Source organism: Dermacentor albipictus, unplaced genomic scaffold (genome assembly GCF_038994185.2).
Source record: "Dermacentor albipictus isolate Rhodes 1998 colony unplaced genomic scaffold, USDA_Dalb.pri_finalv2 scaffold_38, whole genome shotgun sequence".
NCBI classification, from domain to species: Eukaryota; Metazoa; Arthropoda; class Arachnida; order Ixodida; family Ixodidae; genus Dermacentor; species Dermacentor albipictus.
Window position 1 is genome coordinate 716,477 of NW_027225592.1, and position 21,573 is coordinate 738,049.

At 46.3% G+C, this 21,573-nt stretch overlaps 1 protein-coding gene and 1 long non-coding RNA gene across 2 annotated transcripts in view; one reads left to right on the forward strand and one right to left on the reverse strand.

Moving 5' to 3' along the window:
• The window catches only part of LOC135916919 (tachykinin-like peptides receptor 86C), a 386,707-nt gene that overhangs the window by 102,622 nt on the left and 262,512 nt on the right, over window positions 1-21,573 (forward strand). The gene's annotated exons all lie outside the window — the stretch shown is intronic.
• The window catches only part of LOC135916921 (uncharacterized), a 52,251-nt gene that overhangs the window by 26,396 nt on the left and 4,282 nt on the right, over window positions 1-21,573 (reverse strand). The window contains exons 2-3 of the long non-coding RNA XR_010569105.2: window positions 14,342-14,496; window positions 275-431 (exon numbers count right to left, since the gene is read on the reverse strand). This is a non-coding gene — a long non-coding RNA (uncharacterized lncRNA). The remainder of the gene's footprint in view (window positions 1-274; window positions 432-14,341; window positions 14,497-21,573) is intronic.

Genomic DNA, 21,573 nt, shown 5'->3' on the forward strand with positions numbered 1-21,573 from the left:
ACAGAGGATTTATTAGATTGGAGATTTTTACTGCGGAGCAAGATCAGCACGCCGACAAGGTATGTTCAACGTATAACAATTTACTTACACCGTAGGCCGGTAACGACTGTTCCGACTCGATACTTACGCAGAACGCGAAGCCCGATTTATATCAGCACGTCGCTTTCTCATTAGCGCTTCTCCTGTGCAGGCACAGCAACACGGCGTTTATCCACATCGTTATAGCATGGACCTACTTAGCGAAGCAGTAGATGGCAGGCAATAAGTGACGCACCTTTTATCAGGTTCTGTGGCCGATGAGACCGATGCGCCGTGCCGCAGAGTCACGGAGAGAAACGAACGGCATTGCCAGCGCCTGCTCGGTTAATGGTTATGGCAGCGTTCGTTTCCTCTGCCGATAACATGACTTCAGCTTGGCGGATGCCGCGTCGCTGTGAGTAAAAATAAAAGTTCTGAGAAGTACAAGACACCCATGACCGAAGCAGCACACCGTGCAGATGACACGCGGGTCATCGGCTTCATAGAAAGGGTTCCTGCTGCAGCCGGCATTGCTTTATCTGGTGTGCGACGGCGCGGTACAATAATAGCTGCAGAGCGAAAAACTGGCGCCTCAGGTACGCACACCGTGTGAGGCAATAGCCAACTAGAGGCAAGACGGTAGTAATGAGGCTCGCTGCTGCAGTGCCGGTGATGATAGCTACAATGGTGCCACTTAAAGGCTCGTCATCGACAGGGTTAAAGATACTTTCGCGAAGTCCTAGACTCGAGCAAAATCCAAGTTCTAAACACTTTTGTTCACATATGTTGGAGAACGCTGCAGTTACATGAGCGTTATATATGTCAATAAATTGCAAATGGAAAATAAAGCTTGACACTTGGGCGGGTTTCTGTAACTTCATCATTGGGGAGAACAGGGCGCGCAGACAGGAACGAGAGAGCAAAAAACCGACCGAACATACACTGGACTCGCAAATCTGAAGTTTACTGTCGAGGCAAAAAAACAAAACAAAATACAGTATACACTCAAGATACGTGGGCACGAAACGCAAGCGAAGGAAAAAATGAAATAAATCGGCAAGAAAGTCGAAGTTTCGCCCAAAAGGCGAACCATCGATAGTTATGGCAAAGTATTAGACAACTACATGCAGTGAGGTTCGTAGTTTTTGTCGGCTGCATAAACTGCATTAAACATTCGATTATAAATTGAAATAACAAGCACGGTACCACACACGCAAAAGCAAGCATGAACAGATCTCGGATGTAACAAGGATGAACAGGGCCGGCATCAGGAATTGAAAGCTTCCTTTTTTTCCGACACGTGTCCGACCCTTACTTTATACAGTCTCACACTTAATTTATTACACATTACTAGTAACACACACAATATTGTAGTGAATTCTAATTATAAAACATCGCCTGCACATTGAACGTATTGCTCGTTTTAGACCTGGTAATATTTTTATAAGAGCGCCCTCAAACATAAGGCAGTCGTGTTAGGGAGCAAAGTTCAAGTGATTCCACAGTTTGTTTAAGATCGTACCTGTTCCATCAGACTCGTTTGCCACAGAAAAGTTTGTTCTACTCAGCCATCGTAAATGTGCTCGACACGTGAGTGAAATGAAGATGTGCCGAACGAGAAGCCGTTGAATAAACAAGGAGCCTATATTAGAAAAACATAGGATGCGTTAACAGAACGTCTCTCGCGCTTCCCTGCGCGTAGCCGGCGAGTTCAAGCGCAGTTGCGCATGCGCGAATTGCCTAACCGGGAGCCCGCAAACCTGCCTGAACTTCTGTGCCTCTGCTATGTAGCGACAAGCGAGTGATCGAGTGGCAATTAGGCCTGCATTGATTATACTTGCTGAATAAAAACTTGAAAAAATATATCATTTTTTTAAACAATAAACATTTCAGGTTTTGCGTGCCAAAACCACGATCTGATTGTGAAGCTTTGCTAGTGGGCCACTCTTAATTAATTTTGACCATCTGGGGATGTTTAACGTCACGGCACCACAAGCTTTTTTGCATTTCGCCCCAATCCAAATGCGGCCGCCGCGGCTGGGATTTGATTCCGCGCCCCTGTGTTTAGCAGCGCCATGCCATATAACCGCTAAGCCACCACGGCGGGTCAGACGAAAAGCTGAAAAAGGACACTTGTTTCATATTTATGCCCTACTCAAAGGCCCCAGGTATGTGGCATGAGACGACGGCCAGCGACTGCTCTTGTTATCATATATTTCAACCTAAATAATTCTGAGCAGTGCAAGTCATCGGTTGGAAGGTAGTTCTTGTCACGGACAGCTTTCAATAAGAAAGTGTGGAAATTGTTAGCAGTTAGTGCAGGCACAGGCAAACAACTGCTTCGAGGTTTACACAAAATTATCCACAGAAGCACTACAATTTTTTGAACTTGTTAAAGGCACAGTAAAAAACGTGGCCTATACGGTCCATGTCAGTGGTACGTGATTTCGCTTTGAACTCCAGAAAGAAAACTGTTGTATTGTAATTAAAATTAGAATAAATAAAACTAGTATTAGTAGAAAAACTTCATTATATAAAGAAACCGGACGGGCTAATTAATTTAATATAATTTATATTATAATAAATCTTATTTATTCATTTATTATATAAATAATAAAATAATTATATCATTATAGGGTGGCACGTGCCACTATTCCAGAACTAGCTGCGCATTTCTTGCAGAGTACTGGAATTCAGTTGAATTTTGGCGTTTTAGGTGCCAAAACCACGATTTGATTATGAAGCATGCTGTTCTGGAAAACTACGTATTTATGTTGACCACCATTGGACCTTTCGCGTGCCCTCAATGTATGGGACAGGGGCGTTTTTTCATTTCGCCCCCATCGAAACGCAGTCGCTGTAGCCGAGATTTGATGCCGCGACTTCGTGGTTAGCAGCCCAACACCATAGCCCCTAAGCCACCACGGTGGATGAGTATTGGATGGGCGTGCAGGCTACACGAAGAGTCTGCGAATTCTAGTTGGGCTCCATGGTCTTTACACTGCATGTTTATGCGAAGAAATTTACTAAATTTTAAAAATCACATGTGGCAGATAGCACAATTCTAATCCCTCAGTTGAACTGCTCAAAGAGGAGGGCGTTATTGACACCAGAAATCGTAATGTACAACTGTAAAATTAACACAAATCACTGATTAACTTTTGAACCATTACCTTATAGTTGATATTGCAATTTGTGAATTGTAGCAAAGGTGTCTGCAAGGCGGATCCACTTAGAAGTTCTCAGGATGACCCCAGTTTCAAAGTATTTCCCGAACTTTGAGAAGAAATATATAGGCTGCCCAGTTACTTTTGCGCTGAAATGCGCTTCAGTGCCCTTTAATGCGGCGGTTGGTTAAATATGTGAGTGAAGTGCATGTTTACCGCAAGTTTGACGGCGCATGTCTCAAAAAGTGCGCCATAGTTATTTCCATGTGGATGCACCTTGCAGTTTCACGGGTTACGATTTCTAAATTGCAATATGTGCCTTAGGAGGAACACTTAGCTCAAGCCCAACTTCAATGCCACCTATCCAAATACCTTTAAAACGCAGAAACTGCATTCCAAGATAAAGCTCGGGCGTACTTTAATAATACTTGCTGTACTTGAGAAAACACTTCTAGAGACTGTCTGAAGCGGAATATTGATTTAGGGTCCGATTGTTTCAATTAAAATTGTCGGAAATTGGTAAGCCTAAGAAATGTAGATAACGAGGAAGTTTACAATTTTGTAACTGTGCACCAGAAACAAATATCGCAGTTCTGTGAACTGCATCCGTTATAGCATCCAAAGTGGACAAACTTGATATAATAATTGATCTCTGCCCAGAATATGTTACATCAGTTGCAAAGTGCTTCCAAAAGTAGTACTCACATCAGTGATGTATATAAGATCCATGCGTAATATTTCTATTTCGTCCACTCTAGAAGTATTATTTGATGCGGTTTAACGATTGGCGATATAGCTTTTCATAGATGCGTTATTTGGTTGGAAAGGTGATGGTATTGTTTTTCAAAAATTTTCGATTTCGAAATATTTAATGAAGTATCAACAGCCTAAATAAAAAAGTGTTTAAACAGCCACTAGATTCTAAACTGTTCTTTTACATGCAACAAATCTCATCAAATTTGGTGCCGTGGTTGGCGAGAAAAACGATTTCTCCTTTCCCATGTATTTAGAAGAAGCCCCGAGCTAAAGATTTTTTCAAGGCAATTAGCTAAAATATGGCTAGGCAATGTTTGGTTAGTTAGTCAAAATATTCGCATAAAAAACTTGTATATTTTCAAGAAGCGAAAAGAACAGCATTAAATTTACATGGCAGAAACCAAGTGTGTAATCCTGCGGTATACTTTCCACCATTACGACCAACCGCAGTCGTTAACGTGAATCAGCATTCTTCGCCAGTCTATCTCGGCTCCTCGGCGCCAAACACACCAAGATTTCCTCTTAGCACCGGATGTCCAATGGGATCATCGAATGTTTTCACCGCCCACTGAAGGCTTCACTCATGGCTTCGACTTTTCCTACATCATGGATCGAGTGCCTTCCTTTCGTTATACTTGGCATCCCCACAGCTCTTCGCAGTGACTCTTCCTCCAGCGCCGCCGAGCTTAAATTCGGCACCATTCTTCGAGTCCCTGGCGAATTCTTCGACGACTCGCCCCCCGTAACTGCTGACGCTTCCGACTGCGCCTACCGTCTACTCAGCACCATGCGTAGCGTCGTCTCCCGCTTCCCCACCCCCGCTCCCGTCAATGACTTTCTTCTCGGCGTGTATACGTGTCAACCCTGGCCTTGAGAATCGCACGCACGGGTTTGCGCGTCACGACGCTGTGCGTCCTCCCTTGCGGCACACGTATGCTGGCCCGTTTAAGGTACTCTAGCGTGCACCTGAATGCTGTCTCTTGCTCATCAATGACAGGGACGATATGGTCTCAGTCGACCGTCTGAAGCCTGCCTACTTTGAATCTGACGCTTTAACCACTTGTGCTGTCATATTCCCTCCAGACCGGGCCCGTCCTACTAGGTGCGAGGGGTTCTCACCACCATGATCCGCTCTTCGCCATTCTTCCCGTTCTCAGGGCTTCCTCGCTAGAAGGGGGGCACTCTATCGCGCTACTACGTGCCTCAGTGGTCCGACACAAAAAGACGATGAGGACACGCCCAGCATACTGACAGTGCGCGAGCAGTAGTTTCGACGGTTCCAGAATCAAAAGCCAGCGGCCCTTGGCCCCACTCCCGCCTGACTGAGCGGGCCCTGTCAATATGTTATTTATGGACACCAGGCACCTCGCATCTGTCTGGTTTTTCCTCACCCATAGCTTAATATTCATTGTCTGGGAAGCGTCAAAAAAGATTATTTTAGACAGTAAGGTGAAGCTACTTGCATGAGTCGACAGATTATATTTCAGAGGTGCAGATAACATAGTCCGGTGAATGGTACCATTTTGTTTTATAAAAAACATAATATGGCGTCTTGCCACAAGTTGCGCCAGGTGGTGATCTTGCTTTATTGGTAGTCTTAGTTTGAATTTATTTCATGCTAGAAATGTGCAGTTAGGCGAATAGGTGTTCTGCATTCAGTGTACAATCCTGTTCAAGATTCCAGCACAAATCAAGCAGGCGGCCGCTAGTTAACACACGTTACAGGAGATATTACTGGGTATTGATATTTAATATAGAAAAGAAAAACAAAAACATTGAGTGCCTCAAAAGGAAATTGTTAAGCGCCAAAACCATGATAAAATCATTAGGGACGCCGTAGTGGGGGCCTCTGGTTAATTTAGACCACGTGGGGTTTTTTACCCTGCACCTAATGCACGTTCATATTCATCATTAGCCTATTTTTACTTCCGCCGTTAGACGAAAGCCTCTGCCAGCGATCTCCCCTTACCCCTGAATTGTGCTCATTCCAAGTTGTGCAGGCAAATTTTGCCATTGAATTAGCCCTCCTAACATTGTGCCTTATCGACTGCGCTTCCCCTAAAGGGACCCTAAACCACCTCCAATAGTTTTTGAGCATTTCAAGTAAACACATGCATGGAGTTCAGAATGATGTCCTGATCAACGATGCCAAACGCGGCAGCGCTACGTGCCGTGGGCGCGCCTCAATATAAAAAAAAACAATTTCGTACTATTTTCTGGGCCTTTCCGGTATCCCCAGCGTTCTTCGTGACGCAACCAGGGTGCATCTCTTGGCGTCACCAGGAGCAGACGTCCTCGATTGATGGAACAAGAACCTACGACTTCCGGTTAGTCTGCTAGCAGGTACGCGTGCTCCCTGCTCTTCTTCCTGGTGTTGCTCGCTTGTGCGCTCTTGCGAATCGGTAACTACGGCCTGCAACGCAAGTGCCAAATCACTCGGGTTCCAACACAGTCGTGCTTAGCGATCTGATTAGCAGGGGAAACAGAGTCCGACACTGTTTCGCGATGGCTAGAACACATCCGTGCGCGGTGCTTGGCTGCAAAAGCGCCGAGTGGAAAAACGAAACGACGTGACACCGGCTGTCTCGTGATGGTGTCCTGCGTAATGCCTGGCGCGCAACATACGTGCGCGCAACACAGGGTTCATAGCCGCATGGTTCGCAGGAGCACAGATATCCGGGAAGGGGGAATCGCGGTAACCGGAAGTGAACCGTGTTTTGAAAGCGCGTTGGCGGTGACGTACGTCACGTGACATTCGGAGGAGCACTCGGCGAGGAGGAGAGACCAGCTGACCAACGGAGCGTAGCAAAAGAAAGAGCGAAACGAGCGGGGGCCGCGTTTCGATCATGGAACGCGTGTAACTCCGCTATTACGGCACCACAGCGAGAAATTCTCTCAGGTACGTGTTCGTTGCAGACTCGTGCGCAACTGTAACACCACAACTAAATTTGACCCTCTGGGTGGTTTAGAGGCCGTTTAACATACCACCAATTCTGTAACTAATAGCCCACCGGTTATCTGCCCTGCGCATTACATGGAATCTCCAGCTCCATTTTTCCCTCTTAATGTCCACTAGAATATCGACTACCCGCGTTTGCTCTCAAGTCCACGCCGCTGTCGTCCTGTCTCTTAGCGTTTCGCCTAGACTTTTGGTTCCATCGCTCATTGCAGGGTGTGTAACTTCTTTTAAAGTTTCTTTGTAGCCTTCAAGTTTATGCGTCATATGCTAGTAGCAGCAGAATCAAATTACTTTACACTTTTCTTTTCAAATATAGCGGTAAGCTCCCGGTCACAATTTGATAATACCTGCCGTATCAGCTCCAACCAATTTGTACGGATCCGTAAACTGACCTAGAGTCAATGTACTCCTGTGGAGACTGTGGGGACTGACTGCCGGTCATATATTCTTGGTCTCTTGCCGGGCTATTTGACAATAGCTTGGTCTTCAGCATATTAATCTTCAACGCTACTCTTACGCTTCATCCGCTAAGGCTCTCAATAATTTGTTGCATGGCACAGGAGCTTTTTTGCATTTCGCCTCTACCGGAATGCGGATGCCGCGGTCGGGCGCAAACCTGCGATCTTGTCTTCTTGTGCAGCGCAACGCCATAACCAATAGGCCGTGGCAAGTAGATAGAACACATTGTGGCCCTTTGGAAAGCGCGGTGCCGGGTAGTAAATGTCAGAGTGCGGGAGAGCTGTTGCCCGTTGTTTTTCCAGCATAGTGCGAGAATTTCTGTATTGCTCGGTTCGATTCCTTTCTTATCTATACAAACACGTACGAACTTACCGATCCCAAGGAAAGGGTAGGGAGAGTGCCACTTCAACCAATGACATAGCCCGAAATGCAAGAACAAAACGAAAGTTCCTGGTGTATCCCCTTGGCCCCGAATATTACGTGTCCATTCTTAAGGAATGCTGTCTAGGCATGAGCAAATAGAAACTTTAATAACAAAATTATTAACATAGGCTTCTGTCTAGCAGATTTTCAAAATCTCAAGACAGGCCATCAGCTAGTAAAGTAAAGGTTTGTAAAGGTTAGGTTGTTAGGCTGTTGTCGGAGGACGTTGAGACGAATCCTGCACCCGAATTAAAAATACCTGCACAGGAGTTGTGTGAAGGCCAAAGGCCATTGAGACCAACCTAAGTGGCCTTAACGGAAGACTTAGGGCCCTGGAAGAGATTGTACAGCTTTTCAGGTACCAAGCGGCAAGTCTTGCTCAGCTAAAAGAGACAAACGAGAGCATGAAATGAGCTTTGTAAAAAGATCAAGAAAAACTTGCTGGCTTAGAAGATAGAATGCGGCGAAACAATCTAATGGTGTTTAGGATATCGGAGAATTGCAATGAAAATTCAAAAGAACTTGAAAACAAGCAGTTGTAGAAATATTCAAGAAAAAGCTTGGCCTTAGCTTGAAAACTATAGAGTGGATGCACATAATCGGAAAGCCCCATAAGAACAAATCTGCAGAAGAAACCTTGAAGCCTCGTCCAGTAACACTGAAGCTTTATGACTATAGGGAAAAAGAAAAGGTTTTTCCAAACTGCGCAAAAGTGAATAAAAGTAGTATTTCTGTTGGCGACGACTATTCAAAAGAAACACTGAATAGACGCAGGCTACTCTGGAAGTCTGCGTTGAAAGAAAAAGAAGAAAGCTCGCGCGTGAGCCTGAACCGCGACAGGCCTACTGTAGATAACAATGTCTACGAATGGGATTATTCCAAGAATAGCCATGTCAGGAGACAATTCGCGAAAACCAAATTGACATGCTCAAGGACTACACTGACAGATAGTAACCAATGAACCAATAGCGTCATCCAGGAAACAGTCTTTCGGCTTATAAACCTTAATGCTCGAAGCCTCACAAATAAATTGGGCGATATAGAACACATGCTAACCAGTTATGACACCCATGTAGTTATTGTGAGCGAAACATGGCTGCAAGCAGAAATACAACATATCGAGTTGTTACCTCCAGGTTTTAAGATATTACGTAATGATAGAGATAGCCTAGGCTAATTGGAGTTCTTACCATCCTATGGTCACTGCAGTGCACCATGCCGAGCACGTCCACATCTAGTATGATGCGAGGGTTAGCGCAGAGTATGAAGTCTAGTTAATTTCTAGTCTCGCCATTTCGGCCCCTCCACCTCCTCTTTCTGTTATCCCGCTTGGGGAAGAACGTATTCATTATCCGCAAATTATTCCGTTTTGCAAACTCTACTAATACCTCTCCCTTGCTATTCCTAGAACCTATACCATATTTCCCCCCTGATTTGTCTCCAGCCTGCTTCTTGCCTACCCTGGCATTGAAGTAAACCATCAGTATAGTGTGTTTTGTTTCGACTTTACCCATCGCCGATTTCACGCCTTCATAGAAGCTTTCGACTTGCTGGTCACCATGACTAGATTTAGGCGCGTAGACCTGTACGACCTTCAATCATAATACACGAAAATATTGAATGTGCAAGGATGAACGGTATCCCTAATCACGAGAGTGCTTTGTGCCAAATCAAACTGGGAACTACTTCAATTATAATAGGAGCAATGTATAGATCCCCTTGCGCAGCGATTGAATATTTAGAGGTCATCCAACACCAAGAAAAACAGAACGCGCGAAATCAAAGGATAATATATGCCGGGGATTTTAAATTGCCAGGGGTTGACTGGAACTCGATTACGATAGAGTCACGGGAACGAGCTGACTGCGGACTGTTGCTCGATATTGCTTTCACTAACGATTTAACACACGTAGTACTACAGGAAATCACTCAAAAAAAGGGCACAGTGCAGTCCATATTGGACTTAGTATTTCTTGATTTACGGTTTAAAAATTATCAGGTAGCAGTGGAAGCTGGCATATCAGACCATCAACTTGTATTTGTACACATCAAAAACAAGGCTCCCGCAACAAATCTTACAGAATGCACTACGCACGTTCCCAATTTTGATAAAGCTCACGACACGAGCATCATTGATTACTTGTCGTTTCATCTAGACAGTCTGAGCTTTGAGGATGACGTCAATGTATTGTGGGCAAGATTCAAAACCATTATTTTGCACAGCGTAAATTCATTCGTACCAATAAGAAACGAAAGAAGAAATAAAAGTAATCCCTGGGTAACGAGAGAGATTGTTCTACTGAAGCGAAAAATAGGAAGACAAAGGAAAGTAAAAAATCGTGGAACGATATCTAACCTATCACCACAGCTGCGAATAAAGCTTAGGCAAGCAAAAAAGAAATACTACGAGGAAACACTTCTGAACTTCATGGTATCTTCTCCGCAAAAGTTTCAGTGTCACTTGTCGCAAACTACTCAAAGCCAACACATCATTGTTGTTAACGACGAAATCATAACTAATTGTTAAAATATTGCGTCTTACCATAACGAGTTCTTCCAGTCTGTCTTTTCAAATGTTTCTAATTCTACTGCTCTAACTACAGTAACATCATTTTTACACGTGTCAGATATGCAAGGAGTACGAATTAGCTATGAAGAAATACTATCGCTGCTGCTTAACATGAGAGAACAAAAATCTGTTGGTCCCAATGGAATTCCAAATGCCTTTTTGCGAAGATACGCTGAATGGATTGCTAGATACTTAGAAGTTATCTTTAATGCATCCTTGCAACAAAAACGGGTCCTAGACGACTGGCTTTTTGCAAAAGTTATCCGGATACAGAAAACCGGTGACAAGCTGAAAATTGAAAATTATCTACCAGTTTCTTTAACCTGCGTCTGCTGCGAACTCCTCGAAGGTATATATCGAAAGTAATATATAACTACCTAGAAAATAAGAAAGCACTACATTCGAACCAACATGGCATCCTGCAAATACTGTCAATGGTCACAAGCTTGTTGAAACCATCCACTTTTCAAAAGCAATAGATAACGGAAAACAGGTTGATGCAATATGCCTTGATTTCTCAAAAGTTTCTGATAGGGTTCCTGATAATGAATTATCAGATTGAAATAGCTTGGAATAAATAACAATATAGTGAAATGGGTCAGGTCATACCTATGAGGTAGGATGTAGTACGTGGGCGTAAACGGCTACCAGTCGGATCGTTTATTTGTAACTTCAGACGTTCCTCAAGGGTCTGTCTTTGGACCGATATCATTTATCGTTTATATTAACGATATTTGTTGAGATATTAATGAAAACGTAACTGTGTGACTGTTCGCCGATGACTGTTCAATTCATCGAGAAATATGTAACCACAGGGATGAAAAAATGCTCAGCGATGCACTGGCGTCTGTTGAAGAATGGTGTGAAACTTGGAAACTGCCAATAAATAAAGAAAAACGTTGTTTTATGTGTTACAAACAAGGTTAAGCATCTCCTAAATTTTGATTATCAACTAAGTTCCACTGTGTTAACTACCGTTAACAAATGTAAATACTTAGGAGTAACAATATCTGCAAACCTCGACTGGACTCAACATATCACTCATATTTGCTCTACCCCTGAAAAAAAGTTATGGTTCTTACGCCGCAAATTAAAACTCGCTGCAGCCCCCGTAAAGTTAAAAGCGTATTTAAGAATAGTAAGGCCTACACTGGAATATACAAGCATCATATGGCGCCCCCACAAAAAAGGATTAATTTATAAAATTGAACGAGTGCAAAGAAGGGCGGCTAGATTTATTCTTTCAAGGTACTCCGGTACTGATTCTGTAACAGAGATGTTGCAAGAGCTAAACTTACCTCCCCTCTTGGAACGCCGTCGCATAGCCAGACTAAAATTTTGTTTTTGCTTTCTCAAAAATTATTTAACTTTGATGCAGCGCAGTACCTATTCCGTGATAAGTCCGGAGCCTACGAAGTGACCACCGCAGCAACTTTCTAGTATCTCAATATCATGTGTACACATACGCATACTATTTTTTCCCTAGAACTATACGAGACTGGAATGATTTACCGAATGCTCTATGTGATTCTCAAACTGTAGAACATTTTAAAACCGAGGTTACAAAATATTTTTTTAATTAATCCTCATCATCGAACACTTCAAGTGTATGTTAATAATATTTGGGGTTTTACGTGCCAAAACCACTTTCTGATTATGAGGCACTCCGCAGTGGAGGACTCCGGAAATTTTGACCACCTGGGGTTCTTTGACGTGCACCTAAATCTAAGCACACGGGTGTTTTCGCATTTCGCCCCCATCGAAATGCGGCCGCCGTGGCCGGGATTCGATCCCGCGACCTCGTGCTCAGCAGCCCAACACCATAGCCACTGAGCAACCACGGCGGGTCAAGTGTATGTTGTAGAATGTAGTTTCGGTATGTATAATGTTGCGATGTATGTGATGTAATATGTATCATGTAAGTTGTAGTATCGTGAAGCATTTTTCGGCTACACATTGCTGCTTTATGCTGCATATGACGGTTGTTAAGTCAGATTTTGTATTATATTTATGTATAATAGCCCGCTGTCATTTGCAAATCTATGTATTAGTTATACAGTGCTGCTTTATGTAAGCCATGATCCGTTTTGTGCCACATTTGTACCCCACCGCTGTAACGGCCCAATCGGTGAACAGTACTTGCAAATAGATAAAATAAATGTACTTATTAATCAGGAATCCGACTCCTAGTCCTCGTCTCTCCATTAAGCCCAGGTAGCACAGGACGTGCCCGCTTTTTAGCGTTATATGCTTATTTTGTGCTCCTAACCTCACTGGGGCCTATTATATCCCATTTACTGCCCGATAATTCCTCGAACAGCACTGCTAGACTCGCCTCACTAGATAGCGTTCTAGCGTTAAACGTTACTAGGTTCCGATTCCAATGCCGGGCCTGTCCGGATCCAAATATTCTTAGCAGCCTCTGCTGCTTCGCAGCTGCTGGGAACTGAGGGCCGCGATTTGATTGGTGTATTCATACAGGAGGTTGTGGCCAAGTACTGCACCAGGGTGGCCAATCCTGCTTTGATGAGGGAGTGGCGTTACCGGTTCTGGTCACCAGAATCAGGCCGCACTCCAGGCCTGTTTAAGCAATTTTATTAATACGCAGATTTTTTTTTAATCCGGTGGAAAATTGCGCTGCACCGGAATTCGAACCAGGGTCCTCTCACACGTGAGGCGGATGCCCTACCTCTACGCCACCGCTACCTGTGAGGCATATAGTGAGGCTGTTGCGAGACAAGACCAGTGCAGTGCCATAGATGCGTAAAACTCGGCCATGCTAGCGCGTTTGCAAGCTGGATGGGCCGTGAAAGCGATGCGGTAAAGCCCATGAATTCAATAACTTCAAAAGAGAGGGAAAGAAATGCTTTTATTCAGGAAAAATAGGGTTGAGGGGACCGGAGAAAAGGTCCTCAGTCGAGGACTCCAAGTGGCCACAGACACGCAACGGGCCAGCTCGAGGAGGCTCAATTGAGTCTGCATGTCGGTCCGGGCAAGAACGGTTGTCCAAGGCTCCCGAAAAGAAATTTTGTGCTAATTTGGGTGGATTTCAATTTGGAGCCGTCATTTTCATTCCCATGTCACATGGGGCAAGTATGGCCTGCTCCCACATCAGGGGCATTCTTTGGCACATTTGGTCGGCGAGATGGCATGCCACCGTCCCAAATGTGGATAGCTGTTTGTCTGTGTTTTTCTATCTAGGGGAACCTCCTACACTATTAATTACGTGTTTGGAGTGGCGAGTTCTTGGCTTGAACGACGTTGATGCTCTGAAACATCGCACGCTAGCACTTGATTGTTCACTCTTAAAATAAAGGGAGCGAGAAAGGAAGAACTAGCCGTTTTCCTCCTTCAGGCTGGTAAGTCCCTTCTTCACGCGCACTTGACATGTCGCGCCTTCTCGCGGCAATTAAAGTGGGAGGAACGTTTCTTCCTTGCGTGCGTATCTTGCGTCGCCGCCGCCGGTGACCCGAACATTGACTACAATAATTTATTTTCAGCAGAAAGTAATCTTAAATATCAAAACCTGAGGTCCAAACCTTTCATGACAAGCGAACACCAGTGCTAAAGCTCTAGCTCGAACGGCAGCTGCGATACGAGACTAGATCAACTCAAAGCAGCGCCCGGCTGCTGACTGTAATGTTTGGAATCGGGCATGAAATAGATGGCAGCTGGTCCATGCCGTCGTCAAACTTATCCACGCTGAGGACGTTGTTGAAGGGAAGGACTGCTTCTCATCAAGAACGAGGAATATGGGTTTATTTACAGTATCTCCATAGGGACGTTGCAGTTCATTAGTCTAGCATGACTGCGGAAAAAAAGCACACTCAGCAGCCGCCCAACAGCTGCTTGTAAACAATCTGTCCTCCCCAGATCCCTAGATGAGGGCAAAACGGCAGTTCACCACCGATTCGTAGCGTCCAACGTCATCGTAGCCGACCCGCCTTTTAAGGGGAGGGTTACACACACTTCGACACAGGTTTTACTGACCATGCCGAGGTGAGTGGGTTCTTGGAGACACGGGGCTTGACTCCGGCAGGCGCCTCTTTATCCAAGTGTTGACCCCGCAGTCAATGGCCACCGCGCCCGTCCATGACGTTTGAGCCCCGTGAGACGGCCGCGCAAAATATCTTCCAGGGGCTCCCCTGCGTCAAACAGCGGCCACGGCTATTCCACAAACAATGCTTAGCTCACCGACCGCGTTTAGTCATAGCGGCGCCGAGGGGGTGTTGACGCGGTACATCATCGTCCCTACGAAACGAGACACCGTGGCAGGTGGTGAAGGTTTCCATGGTTGCTTCTGGGAAGCTCGCCCCGCTCGCCGCTGCAGCTGGCTGAGAAAACTTTGCTTGTCGGCACCTCTGCAGGCCGTTCCTAACATGAAGCACAACGAGACAAGCGGGTATCTCGACCTAGACACCGCAGATATCAGCCAGCTTTTCTCGTTTTGATGCGTGGAGTTAGGATTAGGAAAAGGTTAAGCTATCTCAAATGTATGCATTTGTGGTCATTTTGAAGCGCCGTCGCGATGGCTTCGAAGCGAACGCAAAATACGTTTGCTGGTGCCGTCGGCACGTAGCTGGTTGGTGTGAGCGCATTACGGCCGCAAGCGACGCTGTCAAATCCACACCAGGAACAAAAACCCTGCCGCCAGAGCAAGGGGGTGCTCGAGCGCACCATGCAACTAGATATACAGCTGTATATACAGCGTCACTTGCGTGCCGGTCCGTCTGCGTCTCCGCCCGCCAGCGGCGGCTTCTCCGTGATGCGTTGTGTAGCGCGCACTACGCTACAGAGACAGGAAGCACCGACCAACAATAGAATATGTATTTCCTAAACGGCGGGGTGCAAGCAATAGTCAAACAAAAAATATCCAGAAAATAAATTTGAAAAGAAGCTTTTACAAATTGCTGACTTCCGCGTTGCACTTTTGCGCATACGGCTGTCGGCGTCTCTGAAGAAAAGGAGGTACTCTCGAAGATAACATGTAGAGGGACAATTGAAACTGCAGAGTACGAAAAGCCTAATGAAAGGCACAAGGCTACGGGGCAAACGGATATGCCCAAACGTGAACGGGAGACGAAGCTAATAGGACACACATGAGTACGGCAGCGTAGTGCACTTTTTCGAGTGCGAGGATTATAAAACGCTGCAGGGCGCTGTCGAGAACAACCAGTGAACGTCGATACGAAGCGAAACTATAACAGAAAGCAGGGCTAGCACGTCGCAGGCACAGTTCTGTAGTAGAGGCACTTGGAGACAGATGGCATACTCCAGATTCGGAGCTATCCTTCCCGGTCTCTTGTCGTAATAGTTACGCTTCAGCCACTGTATTGACGTTATGGTTATAGTAGTTGTAGCCGAGTAGATTGTAGCACAACAATCTTCGTTACCACGACTCTCCTGGAGATGGATATTACACAACAGACGCCAGCAGTTAGCCTTCTGATATCGTCAATGGTGAGCAGAGTAAACCGCGGAGTAAACTTTGGTTCTCGTATGTAGCAGTATCCTGGCATCACGGCGAGTAACTTGTATCATAGCCTCCTTGGACGCTACGCTAATTCACGTCCGCTCTCCTCCACTATCCTTACAAATCACACGGAGCTGCTCAGCGTGTAGCAGCGAACGACATCCTCGACGTAGTCGAATACTTTTGGTCTGTGGACAGGAAAGCAAAACATAATTTCTAAGGCTTGCTCGAAAGCGGTTGCTTCCGCATCTCAAGTAGCGTATTGGGGGCGAGCTCCACCACTGGAAAAGCTGGCGCCACCGTCGGCGTGACGTAGCATGAGGGATCACGTGGACACAGCGGCCACGTCGGCTGCTTCGGAAGCGCCGAAGCGCGCTGAAAACGAAAGTTTAATGTCCCACCTGCGCTGCGGTTCTGATTAAGTCATGAGGCTTTCCCGCCTTGGGTGTCTGCTTGACAACATTTGAAAGCACTATAGTAGGCAGCGGCTGCCTTTGGAAGCGTGCAGCATGGCAGGCAACTGTTTGGTGCCGCAGTGCCGGACGTGCGAACAGACCCCGGTGTCAGCCTTATTCATGCATAGCCGCAGGACAAGAAGCCGCATGAAGCTTGGCTCGCGAAACTTAGAACCGGCAAACAGCCATCGGTTACAGCTCCGGTATGCAGCAAGCACAGGCGCGAGGAAGATTTCTGCTACATCTCCAGGACTGCCATGTTCGGTGAGTAGTAGAAAGCGCGCAGTGAGACGCTCGCCCACGCTCGCTGCCCGGCTAATGTCATAACAGTTTTGTCTATGCACTTGTTCATGCTAGGCACTAGCAAGTTCCCCTGGAATGGAAAGGGAGCGGTAAGAAGCACATTAAAAGAACGATCGCGCATGCTCATTTTCTTGTTATGAATTAACGCATTGGATTACGATACAGAAGCAGCGAGAAATCTCACGCTGTAGCATACCGGTAAACATTCAGTGCGACGCAACTTGAGAAATAATATTGAAACGTTCAAAAATTTAGAAAAATGAATAAATATCGAATCGTTGCGACGGCACATCACAGTCGCCGTAGGCGTCGAATTCTTTAAAACGAAATTATTTTTGAGCAGCTCTGATAGCGTCCACGCAACAATGGCCGCTTGTGTACTGTCATATGCTCATATTCTTCGGCCTAAAGCTCACGGCACGGTGCGACAACGCGCTTGTAGCAAAATCGAAACATGAGCGACCATGCATGCAGACGCCCCAGTCGGTCGCTGCAAACCCGTGCGATCGCTGCATTGAGGCTTCATTCTGTTATGCTCCGTTTGCTTATGCAGACAGCCCACTATAAGAACATATGTCACATAGTTTGCTGTCAGCGTTTGCCTACCTTTCACGCAAGAAGCCGGTTCGAGGGACTCCATTGCGGCGATCACGCGCAGTGGCATTCACTGTACGTATTCGGTAAACAGATGGAGTCTGTGCTTTCAGTTTGCCCAAGATTATTGTTTCGAAAGTAAGAAACTTCCCCCGTTTTTAGAGTGCTTACACAAATGTCCAGAACGGCTGCCACGTGGTGTTTTTACTGAGTGCCGTAAGCCCAACCTATGAGGAGCGCGCCGCGTGAACCCTCATACTACGCAAGGGAGGCGCTTCCGACAGATGGCGACTGCATAAGACCTCGCCCCCAATGCGGAAAACATATCCCGTTGGCCATGGTCCGGGGGGGGGGGGAAGGGGGCGAGGGAGGGGTGAGAGATTCTTCAGTTATGAAAAAAAAAGAAAACGGTAATTTATGATGGCTTCAACGCACGGCATCATTTTAATGCGGCGACGCATTCAGTGTATTGCAGTGATGCGAGTGAGAATTTGCGTGCATACGCAGTGTAAGCAAGACTTTATACTCATTTCCGGACGGTGAATGTGCTTTAAAAAGCTTTTCCACAGTACTTATGGGTACTGTGGTGAAATTTTATAGGAAGCAAAAAGAAAAATAATATTGGCAGACGGCGGCCTCAGGTGCGCACCTAAGATAATAGCAGACTACAACCATGGCCATTTGTGTTTCTAGTTTTTGTAATAACATGTTGCTTACGTTTCGTACGCGCGCAAATTCGCGCTTCGCTTCACTGCAACAACCTGTATGCTTCAGCGCGGAGGCCTCAGGTGAGCACCTGAGATAATAATAAAGGCCATACCATGGCCCAGTGCAGTTTGCCGCTTTTATAATGAAGTCTTGCTTACACTGCCTGTGCGCGCAAATTCTCACTCGCTTCACGGCAAGACACAAAATGCTTCGCATCATAAATTACCGTTTTCCTTTTTTTTCATAACTGAAGAATCACAGCAGTTCGGCAGCAGCGCATTGAAGTGTGCACACGCTAAAGACAATTCTGCATCCTTTGCAGCCATCTCAAGAAGCGGCCGGGATAATCAGCGCTACAGGCAAGATCTGCGACCGTCAAGGCTCTACCACGTGACGAAGATAGCTGGGGGCGTCGCTGTACCTTCCCGACGGCGGACGGCTTAAATACGGTCCCACTGAGCCCAGGCGTCCAGTTCGGCAGCAGCGCATTGAAGTGTGCACACGCTAAAGACAATTCTGCATCCTTTGCAGCCATCTCAAGAAGCGGCCGGGATAATCAGTGCTACAGGCAAGATCTGCGACCGTCAAGGCTCTACCACGTGACGAAGATAGCTGGGGGGTCGCTGTACCTTCCCGACGGCGGACGGCTTAAATACGGTCCCACTGAGCCCAGGCGTCCAGTTCGGCAGCAGCGCATTGAAGTGTGCACACGCTAAAGACAATTCTGCATCCTTTGCAGGTGAGGAATTAGTGTCGATTTGCTTCGAAATCGTCTTTGCTACTCTGCGCTGCTGCCGAACACGCCTGTTGTCGTTGTCTTTTTTTGTATGAAAGTGATTAAGTTGATAGCTGTGCTATCGTACAATGACGCCGGGGAAAGGGAAAGAGGGGGAAAGTGATGTAGCAGCCTTGATTGCAGAATTTAAGCGGGAAATGCGTGCTGAACTCAGGGAACTGAAAAAGTCTGTTCAGCACTGCAGTGACACGTGTGACGATGTCAAAGACGTGACCCGGGATCTAAAGGCGCTAAGAGATGAATTAAAAAGCTTGGTATCTGAGAATCAAAAACTAAAAACTGAAAACAAACAGTTAACTCTGAAATTACAAGAGTTGGAACAATATCAAAGAAGTAACAACCTTGAGATAAAGGGTGTTCCGGACGAGTGCGACTCTTTAGTAGCCGTTCGAAAAATCTGTGAAATAGTCGGAGAGGCAGTTGACGAGAGGGACATTGATATATGCCATAGAGTTCCAACTGCGAACTCAACAACCAAGAACATTGTTGTTCGTTTTGTGAGGCGTGCTAAGAGAGACTCGATATTAGCTAAGGCTAAGAAAATGAAAATTGCCGCAAGCGACGTTGGCCTGGCTGGTGTTAACAGTGCGATTTTTGTCAATGAACATTTGACACGCCACAACAAACAGTTGCTTGGAGCAACAGTGGCAAAGAAGAAAGAGCTCAAATGGAAGTTTGTGTGGACAGCAGGTGGCAAGATCCTAGCAAGGAAAAACGAAGATAGTCCTGTCCTGCGAATCACTTCTTCCGATGACCTTGCCAAAATGAACTAAAGATTGTATCCGCTAATTATAAACTTGCTTTCTTTTTACTATAGATGAGCACGTGTGATGTCTACACAGCAGAAGTATTTAACACCGCATTTAAGACCAAGCAAAGTAACTTCTCTCTGATTCATTTCAACACTAGAAGCATAAAAAACAAGCTCGACAGCCTACAAATTTTCTTGGAGTCTCTCGTTCTGATGATGATGATGAAAAACTTTATTTATCCCTCTTTAAAGGGAAGGGGGCAATGGAATAGAGGATGGGGGGAGGAACTACTTGAAGTAGGCCTCCTTTATCCTCTCAGCCCACTCCAGGATGGCCTCCTGAAGATCGGGCCTGGAGCTGCGCAAGGCAGCCTCCCACTGCTCCTCACTAGATATTAATTGTTTGAGGAAAGGGGGAAGGGGGTGCTTAGGGCACCCCCACATGATGTGGTTTAAGTCTGCTTTGGGAGAGACACAGAATTTACAAGAGGGAGAAAGGTAAATGGCGGGATGAATGCGGTGGAGGAGGTAAGGGGACGGAAAGGTGCGAGTCTGCAGCTGTCGCCACAGAATTTCACACCTACGCGGGGATTTGCCCATGAGTGGCGGAAAGGTTAAGCGGTCTAATCGGTAGTGTGCGCAGATGTCGTGATAAGTAATAAGTCGATCCCGCGCTGTAAACGACGCCTCCTCCGTGGCGAGGTCCGACACATGTGATGCCTGAGCCCGGACAGTAAATCCTCGGGCACTGGCATGAGCCGCCTCGTTTCCGGCAAGGCCCGCATGCGCGGGAGTCCAGATTAATGCCACAGTTTGGTGGAAAGGATGGACCAAGAGGAGAGAAAGGGCTGGCTTAGAGACCCTACCCGCTCCGAAGTTATGTATGGCTGCTTTGGAGTCGCTAACGATAACTGATGAATTTGGAATTGTGAGGGCCAGGGCTATGGCCGCTTCCTCCGCCTCCTCCGAGGAAGAGCCAGGAATGGAAGCGGCCGCAGCGACCTGGCCGTGAGAGTTAATGACTGATATTGCGTAATGATTTCTGCTCCCATATTCGGCGGCATCGACATAGAGCACGTCTTTAGAGGTGGAGAATTGTTTTTGGAGAGCCTTTGCTCGCTGCCTCCTGCGCTGTTTGTGATGCACAGGGTGCATCTTTTTAGGAAGTGGGGGGATGCAGAGGTTCTCGTGTATGTGATGTGGAATGGTGTATTTAGTCTTGATGATGGGTGCCAGAGTGATAGAAAGGGTTTGTAGAATGTGTCGACCTGTTGCGGTGTTAGAAAGTCTGCTATATTGGGATGTGAGGTGGGCTTCTGTGAGTTCAGTAAGTGTGTTGAAAGTTCCAGTAAGCATTAGCCTATCAGTGGAGGTACGTATGGGGACTCCCAGAGCGAATTTATATATTTTGCGTAAAAGAGTGTCGATCTTATCTGATTCTGATTTAAGGAAATGTAGATATGGTGTTGCGAATGTAATCTTACTGATAACGAAGGCCTGAATCAAGCGGAGAAGTTCGGCCTCCTTTAGTCCGCCATGTTTATTGGAGACTCGCCCTAGAAGGCGCAGGGTGTGATCGACTGTAGTGTGTAGTGTATGTAGGGTATATGTGTTGAGCCGGTTGCTTTGAATGTGTAAGCCGAGCACCCGGAGCCTGTCCACTCTAGTAACGGGGATGTGGTTTAGGATCACCTCTATACTAGACATGTGTTTTCCGGACCCCCGGTGGGATGGCAGAAGTAGCAGCTCGGATTTTTGAGGGGAGCATGTGAGATTCATAGCCCCGGCATGAGCCACGACGGCGTCTGCTGCGGCCTGTAGAGTGTCTTGAATCTCTCCATCGGAACCGCCAGTCATCCAAAGAGTGATGTCATCGGCGTAGAGTGAAAACTTGAGATCGGGAATAGACCGCAATGCTTGCGCCATCGGCATCATAGAAAGATTAAAAAGAAAAGGGGACAGCACTGAGCCTTGGGGCGTGCCGTAGCTACCTAAAGCGTATGAAAGGGATTGCTCTGTGCCTATGTGTATCGTTGCGGTACGGTTGGATAGGAAGGTAGATATGTAGTCATATGTCTTTCCGCCAACCCCAATGAGATTAAGCTCTCGGAGGATGGCGGAATGTGAAATGTTATTGAAAGC